Source organism: Adiantum capillus-veneris, chromosome 4 (assembly GCF_014529385.1).
Source record: "Adiantum capillus-veneris isolate H3 chromosome 4, ASM1452938v2, whole genome shotgun sequence".
Classification (NCBI taxonomy): Eukaryota; Viridiplantae; Streptophyta; class Polypodiopsida; order Polypodiales; family Pteridaceae; genus Adiantum; species Adiantum capillus-veneris.
The window spans coordinates 106,118,938-106,128,586 of record NC_140934.1 but is presented as its reverse complement, the minus strand read 5'-3'; the positions used below and the strand labels follow the sequence as shown (position 1 = coordinate 106,128,586).

The 9,649-nt window shown below is 42.0% G+C and overlaps 1 pseudogene; it reads left to right on the top strand.

Moving 5' to 3' along the window:
• The first annotated feature begins 466 nt into the window (after nucleotides 1-466).
• On the top strand, nucleotides 467-8,876 carry LOC147459746 (uncharacterized; annotated as a pseudogene).
• Nucleotides 8,877-9,649: the final 773 nt, after the last annotated feature.

Genomic DNA, 9,649 nt, shown 5'->3' with positions numbered 1-9,649 from the left:
CCTCATTTTTGGCAAAACAGGTGCGTGTTCTTGTCTGCCCTCCTCTCAGGGGGAGAAAATGGTGGAAAGTTAGTTACAATTGTATATGCACGTGTATATGCACACACGTGATCTTTGTTGCCTTATGCATGGTTTTAATCTGTGTCTTTGGTGACTCCGAGAGGGACAATAGTGGTTCTGCAACCTGCGAGGTGCGCATCAGGCGGCCTGTGGCAGTAGGGCGGGCGCTTGGGCATGGCAGTTGGTTTTGGGGCCCTTTTGGGGAAAGGGCAGAGGCATGAGGGACTGGGGATGCCTCGGGAGGGGGGGCTGGCAGCCCCGTCTACGACGTTGCACTTCCTCAACCCTCCCCTCAATTTTGGCAAAACAGGTGCGTGTTCCTGTTTGCCCTCCTCTTGGGGGGAGAAAATGGTGGAAAGTTTTGTGTGACTGGCTCGGCGGCATGTCCTGCTGGTGTGGCCGTTCGATGGTGCATGGTGGCATCGTGTCTTGGCGGCCAGGCCAGGCGGAGTGCTCCTCTTTGGATCTGGGTGCTCTTGTGGTCCTAGGGGTTGGTTCCCCTTGAAGAGCCTGCTGGGATGTGGTCCTGATGGTGGCTTCTGATTGAGATCTACTGTTTTTTACTTATTTTTTGCAGTGTTTTCATCTTCCATGCACTATCCTGGATGGTGGTGTGTCATATGCACTGGTTTCCATTGATCTTCCCAGCTTTATGGCTTCTCTCTAGCTCGATGGAGTACCTCTCAATGAAATGGGTGTACCGGTGGTAGTGGTGCATCGTTGGTGGCAACTCGAGAAGTTTCTTATTGATGGGGACTACGGCCCCCGCCCTATCGGTTGTATATGGTATGCGTATTGGCTCTTGTTATGCTTATTGTTTCTTGGTATGTTGGGGATGGCCTCCATTGATCGACCTGGGTTGTACGGTCCCATGATGTTTTGATGGTCTACTTTGCTACCTTATGATCCTTGGGTTGCTCTGGCTGGGATTGTGAGCAGAGCTTGTAATGTAAATTTTTGTTATTCTTAATATAATCTCATTCACATCTCCGTGAGTTTTTCCCCCAAAAAAAAAACTTCCATTCTTTTCTTCCATTTCCTTATTCTTCCTAGTGGGAGCTGCCACGAGATGCGACAGTTAGTTTCCTTGGTTTGTGGCTTTTAATGGCCACAATGGACAACGTAGCTTTTCAAAGCACCCAACCGTCATTGTCATAAATGTTTTTGGACAAATCTTCAACTATAACAATAAAATTAAGTTTTAAATGACACAACAGTTTCATTCTAGAGTTAATTAAGATTAGCCATTAAGTATTGGGTCACACAAGTGACACAATCTGTATTAAGAGATCTTGTTTGAAGGAAATTTATAACATCTTTGTAATTTTTCTTTACTTAGGAACTACTATGCGGAAAAAAGGACAAAAATTGCAAGTGATCTTATGTGGATTTCCAAGAACGGGCACCATGTCATTGATGAAATCTTTGGAGATATTCGGGTTTCCATGCTTTCATGGAGTGCACCTTGCAAAGCCAACAACTGCAACCCTCTTTATGAAATCATTTATGACTGGTCATGTGTTTTGTCTCTTTACTTGGTACATATAAGGCTTTTCATTGTGGATATTTAATCTAGAAAATTTAGGAAAAACAAAGGAGAAGCACCATAGAGACATTAAGAAAGAATTTCTATGATGACACCATTTACAAACTGAAATAAGTCTTTTAAAAACAAAAAATTGAATGAAGTTGTAAGGCTTTTTTCAATTTTTTTATTTTGACAAAAGTGGAACTATATTAGAGAACAAGATACAAGGCGGGGGGGGGGGGGGGGGGGGGGGGGGACCCACAGATAAGGGGTGGGTCAGCCCTGCTACTTAGAGACTATTACATGAGGTAAAGCATTCTGAACCTAGCATGGTGGTAAATCAAAGGGGCAACAGTGCGCCATTTTTGCCAATGTATTGTCTTTAAGACAGATGATACAAACAAGCCTTGTGATAGAGATTCTTGAACTTTCCTACACAGCTTGAGGACAGAATACTTTAAGTCAGACTTAAGGAGACAAAGGGGATAGACAGAGGGGTTATTGTACATAGAAGCATTCCTATGATTCCATATAAACCACAGAAGGTAACCTCTCCAGATGGTCCACAGTGGGATGTTTAGACCCCTGCAGTTCCCCAATTCGAAATCTTTGAAGTATAAATCTTTTAGATTTATTTCGCTGGTTACACTCTGAATGGCTCTTATTAATACCCCATTAGCTTTACAATTGAACCAAAGATGTAGGTTGTCTTCCATAGCTTTATGACATTTGGTGCAGTCCCCATTACTTACTCTTGCTTTGAGTGCTTTGCTTCCAGACCAGATGCCATTATGGATGATTAGCCACATGAGGGTAGAGTCCAAAGGAAATGCCCAAAGACATTTAAATCTGTAGGTCCATTGCTTCCTACTCCAACCTATCTTCCAGATTTTGTTTAGTCTTTTATTTATGTCCTCTTCTACTCCTGCCTTGGGGAAAAATTGCTTGTATACATCTTCAGTCACCTTGCCCAACCTGTTTGCTGCTTGAGTAGCTCTGTGGGGGACGGTGAACTGTACCAGCTTCAAATTTGTTGTCTCCAGACACCAATTGGCTAGGGGGATTGGGATTTAGAATTGTAAATGGAGTTTCCTGTTTGTCTTCAGTTTGCCCTAGAGGAGGATATCTTCCCAGTATCTAATGCCTGCTTTATGACATTTGTGAGCTTTTCTGCAAGGTAATATAGAGGATTTTCCTGCAAAAATACCAAATTATATAGAGTCGGACTGGTTAGAGTAAAAATCTGCTGAGGATTTCCATTGTGCTCTTACAGTATTCCAGGCTAGCCACATTCTACACACCAGCTTGGATCCTACTGGATGCAGATTAACAGTTGACAACAGGATCTCCCTGAGGTGAAAGTTTGACCAGGATTTTTAGCTTGCACATCTGAATTTCTGAATATCCCTTTTGATAAGTGCAACCCAGTAATCATTGGAATCTGAGGCTCTATAAATCTACTTGGCAGCAAGCCTGGTGGATAATCTCTCAAGGTTCAGCAGTCCAAGCCCCCCTTTATCTTTTGGGAGACAACAGATTTCCCATGAGACTTTGGGAAGCCTTTTGTGAGCATTATCTCCTCCCCACAAAAAGTTCCTTGCCATAGTAAAGACTTGGTTAATCTCGTATTTAGCTGGGAACTAACAAGACAAAAAGTAAATGAGTGAGGGCAATAGATAATGATTCAAAGTAAAATCTCTGGATGAAATGGAGGAGTGTGCATGCTGCCATTTACCCAACTTCTGTTTGAATTTATCTAATACCCATTCCCATCTCTGTCCAAAAGATACTTTAAATCCCATTGGAATGCCAAGCAACCTAAAGATTTCTCCATTCTTGAGTTCATGGCAACCAGAGATAGTGACTACCTGAGGAGTTTGACCATTAGAACTTATGTACCCTGTTTTGTTATGATTTATCACTGAGCCACTGGCTTTGCAGAATGTGTCCAAACATTGCCAAAATTGTGTATCTGAAGCACTGTCATTAGCAATTATGGAGTTAGTGTCATCTGTAAATTGTTGCAGTACAAGGTCTCTATCCATCCCTGGAATCTTCAAACCCTGCATGATTTCTTTGTCTAGTGCATCTTTCACTAACCAGCCAAGAGAGTCAGAGAAGATAGCATAAAGTAAAGGAGCTATAGGGCATCCTTGCCTGATAGACCTCTTTAGAGTAAACACCTCAGATAAATCTCCATTAATGGCAATTCTTGCACAGGCATTTCCAAATAAAAATGAAATTTTTTTATAAAGGTCTTTCCAAAACCAATATCAAACAGGGATTGAAAGACGAAGTCCCATTCAGTTCTGTCATAAGCTTTATCAAAGTCAATCTTAAAGAAAAGGAACTCTTGATCACTGTCCTGTGCATACTCCATGGCTTCCCATAGAGTAATGATTGCATCCAATATGTATCTGCCTTTTATAAAACCCTTCTGCTCTAAAATAATGATATGCTTCATGTGTTCACTCAGTCTTCTAGCTAGGGCCAAAGAGAAGATTTGTAAATAGAAGTCAGACAAGTAATGGGTCTCCAGTTACCTAGGTCCTCCTTTTCCCCTCTTTTATGTATGAGCTTAATGACACAAGTGTTCATAGAGGTAAAGAGAGATCCTACCTTTAAAGCCTCCTTCCAAATAGACAAGAGATAGGGCATTAGAAAACTCTTATATATTTTGAAGAACTCATTTGGAATTCCATCTATGCCTGGAGATTTACCATCCTTTAAAGCATCAATAGTGTTTCTCAGCTCCCCCTCAGTTAGGGGTTGATCCATCACTTTAGTTATAGCCTCAGGCACACTTTTTTTTCTTGCCATAGCAATAGTGGCTCTGGAAAATAGTTTTTGGCAAACTTTATGTTATCTTTATGAGATGGTGTCTGAAGACCATTCTCATCCTTAAGCAAAGAGACGAGGTCCCTGATCTTCTTTTTCTTAAGCAGATTGAACATTTACTTATCTGGTTTATTGATTTTACCTGCCCAGAATTCTCTTGTCCATTAGAGAGAGGCTTTAGCAGCTAGGAGCTCCTCTTCTCTAAGATTGGCTTTTAGATCATCTAAGAGGGGGGATGGAGGACTACTAGGACCAGACAGAGCTTCAAGCTCTTCTATGTTTTTTATGATCATCATCCTTCTATTTTCTCTAATGGCCCTAGCTTTCTTTTTAAAACCAGTAAGAAGTGTCTGGGTCTCCCTAACTTCTCTATCCCAAGCTTTGAATGCAAAGACATGAGTATAGAATGCAGTTTCAAAAATATTCTCAACTTTAGTTTTGACAATGTCTAAAGCAAGCAGTGATTGATCCAGATGAGGCCAGCCTGCCTTTTACATACATTCATCTTTCTGAAGTTCAAAGATGACTGGCAAGTGATCAGATAGAACAATAGAGTTATCTTTATAACTATTTACCTGCCAATAGTCCTACATTAAACTGGAGCTCATGTATACCCTGTCCAATCTGGCTGCTCTATATCATGGACCATTTTGTTTATTGCTCCAGGTGTGCCCAGTATTCTCCGAGATATCAACAAGGTTGTGCTTCACTAGGACTTGCTCCCATTTTGCCTTTTCAGAGCTTCTCATTGATGGCCCCAATTGGTTCCATCTGTAAAGAGAGAACTCAACCATATTAAAGTCCCCTAAAATCATACATGGACCTGCGAGGTTAGAGATCTCTTCCCAGGCAATAGATCTTTCCACATATGAATTAGAAGCATAGACAGAGACAAGAGTGTAATTAAACGGTTGCCCAAGGGTTACTGCTATCCAACTGTCCTTCTGGGAGGAGTGTTGGGTTGTCACTAGGTGGTTGTATTTATCTACTATGCCCAAAGCTGCACCTCCTCTACCTTGCCAATTCTGTGCAGGTTAGAAATTCGGTTTGAACCAGTGACTTTCAGTTCCTGCAGACAGAGGAAGTCAGGTCTGAAGTTAGTATCAAAAAGCCATTTTTTAATGACAAGGGCCCTTAGGGGATCAATAAGACCCTTGTAACTGTAAGTGAGGGCTTTAATATTAAGACACTTTATTTTTTGATATTCTTTGCAGGTTTTGACATAGAGACTGAGATCCTTGTAGGGTCCTTGGATGGTTACTTCTTTCTTTTTTATTTGAAGGAATGAGCCATTGGAAGCCTCTCCTCTTCTGCTTGGTTCATGAAAATATCTACTGATTTGTCTAGCTCACAGCCCAGTTGTGCTTTTGCTCCATTAGCTAAGATTCAAATAAATCACTGTCCTTGAGTTGTGTGCTAGGAAATGCTGTCTCCTCAGAATCAGACGAATCTGATGAGGATAGTCCCCTGGCTTGACTCATTGGGCTGTCAGGGGGAGTGGGGTGTCTTATACTTGGGGCTCCATTCTCGTTTGTGGGAGAGATTCCATTCTGACATGGGTTCTCCCTTTCACCATTTTCTTCCTTCTGTGGTGAAGCATTATCTTACTCTTCTTGCAGGTCATAATTAAGTGGTCAAAAACTTCCTGCAGAAGGAGGCTAAAACTATTGTTCCACCTAACAGCAATCATAGACACTTTGAAGAACAGGGGATTTTGATGATTTAGGCTCTATGGTGTTGCTTGGACATATGGGCAACCTCTCCATCCATTCCTTCTCTCATCCATAACAACTTGTAAAAATATTATTGCTCCTCATTTGTACATATACTAAAGGCCCCTTCCATTTGTGACCCATGTACATGGATAGGTACACTCTTTCTATGAGGGCTCGCTACCCACACTACCTATGGGCAATTGGCATCATGTTAGTGAGAAATATTTTCTTCCCTAATATTTGCTTACTTGTTTCTAAAGATAAAAGGATACTCTTCTTGCCAAAATTCTTTGGAAAATAAATAAAAATTTGAGGATGTATCTCTGATATACAATGCACTGCAAATGCAAAGCCTAGGCATATGAGTGCTTATACACATAACTAATACCTAATTTCAAACTCCTAGAAGCACACAAAGAGAGAGAGAGAGAGAGAGAGAGAGAGAGAGAGAATCATTGTTCACATATCCTGATTTATAGTGTAAATTTCTCCGTTGAGCATAAAATTTTAGAATGCAACTTTCAAAATGGAAGAGTTGGCATCTTTTTAGATTTCATTTGGATATCTTAGATTTGGGAATAAACTATGTTTTTACAATAGTTGTTTTGAGGAGTGGAGAACACTTGCAAAAATAGAAAGAGAATCTCTCTCTAGCTATCCGTGCCGGCGTGGATGGCTAGAGGAGGGAGAGGATGTGCAAAAAAGAATGAAGAAAGAGTGAATTTGGATACCTTAGATTTATATTGGTTTAAATTATATCATTATATTGGGTATATACTGGTACAACCTTTATTATATTCAATACTTCATGGGATACCTCCTCGGATCCCATCCTCAAGTTCCAATGCTATGCTGAGATTGATCTCTAGTAAAAGGCGGATGAGAGATTCGAACGCACAATGTTCGCGTGATGTCCTAAAGTTCAACTCACCTAGCCAACCTGACATCCAACAATTGATGTTGTCTCAAGAGATTCACAAAGTTTAAAAAAAAAACAGTTTTACCTACTCTGCACCCATAGCCCCCATCGATCGCCCTCGTATCTCCCTCTCTCTCTCTCTCTCTCTCTCTCTCTCTCTCTCTCTCTCTCTCTCTCTCTCTCTCTCTCTCTCTCTCTCTCTCTCTCTCTCTCTCTCTCTCTCTCTCTGTGCGGACTGCAATCGGCACCTTCAGTCTGGAATTTTTTCACCCGCATCTACCAAGATTCATCAATACTAGCTTTTTTTTTCTTGCATCTGCTAAGATTCACCAATAGTGGCTTTTTACTGAATCGTGGGATCTCTATTATATTCATTTAGTGGCTAGATTCCTCCCAACTCAATAACGACACTCTCATCCTCGCACCCTCAAGTTTGTCATTTATTGTGTCAAACAAAAGGGCCCTGCATACTATTCGAACCCCCACTCTATGGAAATTCACTCTTGCATCCCTTGACCTACACCAACTAAGCCTCATCATTTGGTTGCTTTCGGAGAGTGCTAAGGATTTAGAAAAAAAAGTGTTTATCCCGTCCTTGTCCCTGCCTCCATCGTATGCTTTGTGCCTCCCTTCCTGCTTCGTGCGATGGTGCATCTGGAAAGATTCGCGTGTTTGTCATTTTTTAAAATCGTTAGGACATACTCAAGTCAATGAAAATAAAATGGGGGAGTGGAAAAAAACTGAAGGAGAATCTCTCTGTAGCCATCCGCGTCGGCACGGATGGCTAGAGGGAGGGAGAGGATGGGTAGACCTAGAAATCGAGGAGTGAACAACGCAATAGAAAAATTTCTCTCTACCCATCCACGCCGGCGTGGATGACTAGAGGGAGGTAGAGAGCTTCCAGTACAGGGGGCGGCCCAGATAGAAAAGCGCAATGCAGAGAGCAACTAGTAGCAGTCAAACTTTCATGCATGCCCATTCAATTGCATAAAAGCTGGAAACCTCCCTAATAGCATCTTTGCGTATCGCTAACTTGCATGCTCTAAACGCTAAATAACAGCTACTGCAAGTATTGTAGTTCATGAGAGAGAGAGAGAGAGAGAGAGAGAGAGAGAGAGAGAGAGAGAGAGAGAGAGAGAGAGAGAGAGAGAGAGAGAGAGAGAGAGAGATGGCGCTTTTCTACCTAAGGTGCTATCCCATTGTGCCATCTCAACAGCTATCGCATCGAAAAAGGGATCACAACCGTAGCTGATGCAAGGTGCAAGAAATCAAGAAGGTGCAAGGTCCCGCTGATGCGAAGTCTGTCAAAGTTGGCTCTTTCTGGCAAGATCAACAGACCGTAGTTATTCATGCTTTGTGGGGTTTTGGATGCAAGCTATGCAGACACAATGCTTTGGGGCTACAGAAGATCGTTCCCACACTCGAGGCCCACAATGTTTGTGTGTTTTTCGTTGGAATTGAGAAACTTGGTGTTGAGGAGTTCCAACAGGGTGGCTTTTGAGATAGAGAGCTTTACATTGATAATGGCAAGAAGATTCACCAGGCACTTAGCATAAAATCAGTGATTCTTAGCACAGCCAAGATGCTTTTTAATGTGAAGGATGCTTTGAAGAAAGTCAGTGTTCCCGGAAACTTGAAGGGTGATGGACGACAATTGGGTGCAACTTTTGTGATTGCAGAGGGAGGGACAATGCTAATGGATCACAGTCAGAAATATTTTGCCGATCATCCATCTTCACAGTCCATTCTTGAGGCTTGTAGGGTTGATCAAAAGGACTTCCCTAGCAACTTAAAAGGGCTTCCCCAGCATGGATAGGCATAGGGAGTGGTAAATGGTGGTGTTGCAGAGGGTGGTGAGAGACTCGAGCGACGCAGGTGCAGCAATGGGGGGGTCTGCAAGCGCTACACAACACAGCGGGCCAACCGCAGTAAATAGGGCACCATTCTCCAAGCAAATGTCTGCACAGAGACATTCACGCATAGAGGTTAATTCTTTTGTAAGAGAGAGAAGAAGAGAATTTTAACGTCGTAGGAAACTATCCAAAGAGACCTTAAAGATCTATCCGACGAGGAGAGTTGAACTCAAGAGAGAGAGATGGCCATTGGGTTTGCAATGGAAGTTGTGTATCGGGGCTCCAAGAGGGCGCAACACGGTCAAAGTTTAGAAATATCTTGGATAAGGGCTTAGAGATTCCACCAAGAAAGAAAAGAATTAACCTTTCTCTCACCTAAACTCCTATGTTTCATTGATATCTTTCTTCTCTTCTTCTTTTTCACTCAAGTGCAAGAAACACCGTCATTGGTACACCACTAATAATGATGATGAATCTCTGAACCTCACACTCTTCCATTAGTGCACCCTAATAAACCCATCGCCTGAATTTTAACGTTTTTCAATATCACCTATGTCAACACCACCAAATTCTTCCCCGCAATGGTAGGGTAGCCAAAGTGAACATAAACCATGTTATGGGGATTCTAAAAATAATGTCCACACAGTTGAAACCCTAGGACGAATACTATTACATTGATACAGTAACTTCAAATATTAAGTTTGTGTGTGTGTGTGTGTGTGTGTGTGTGTGAGAG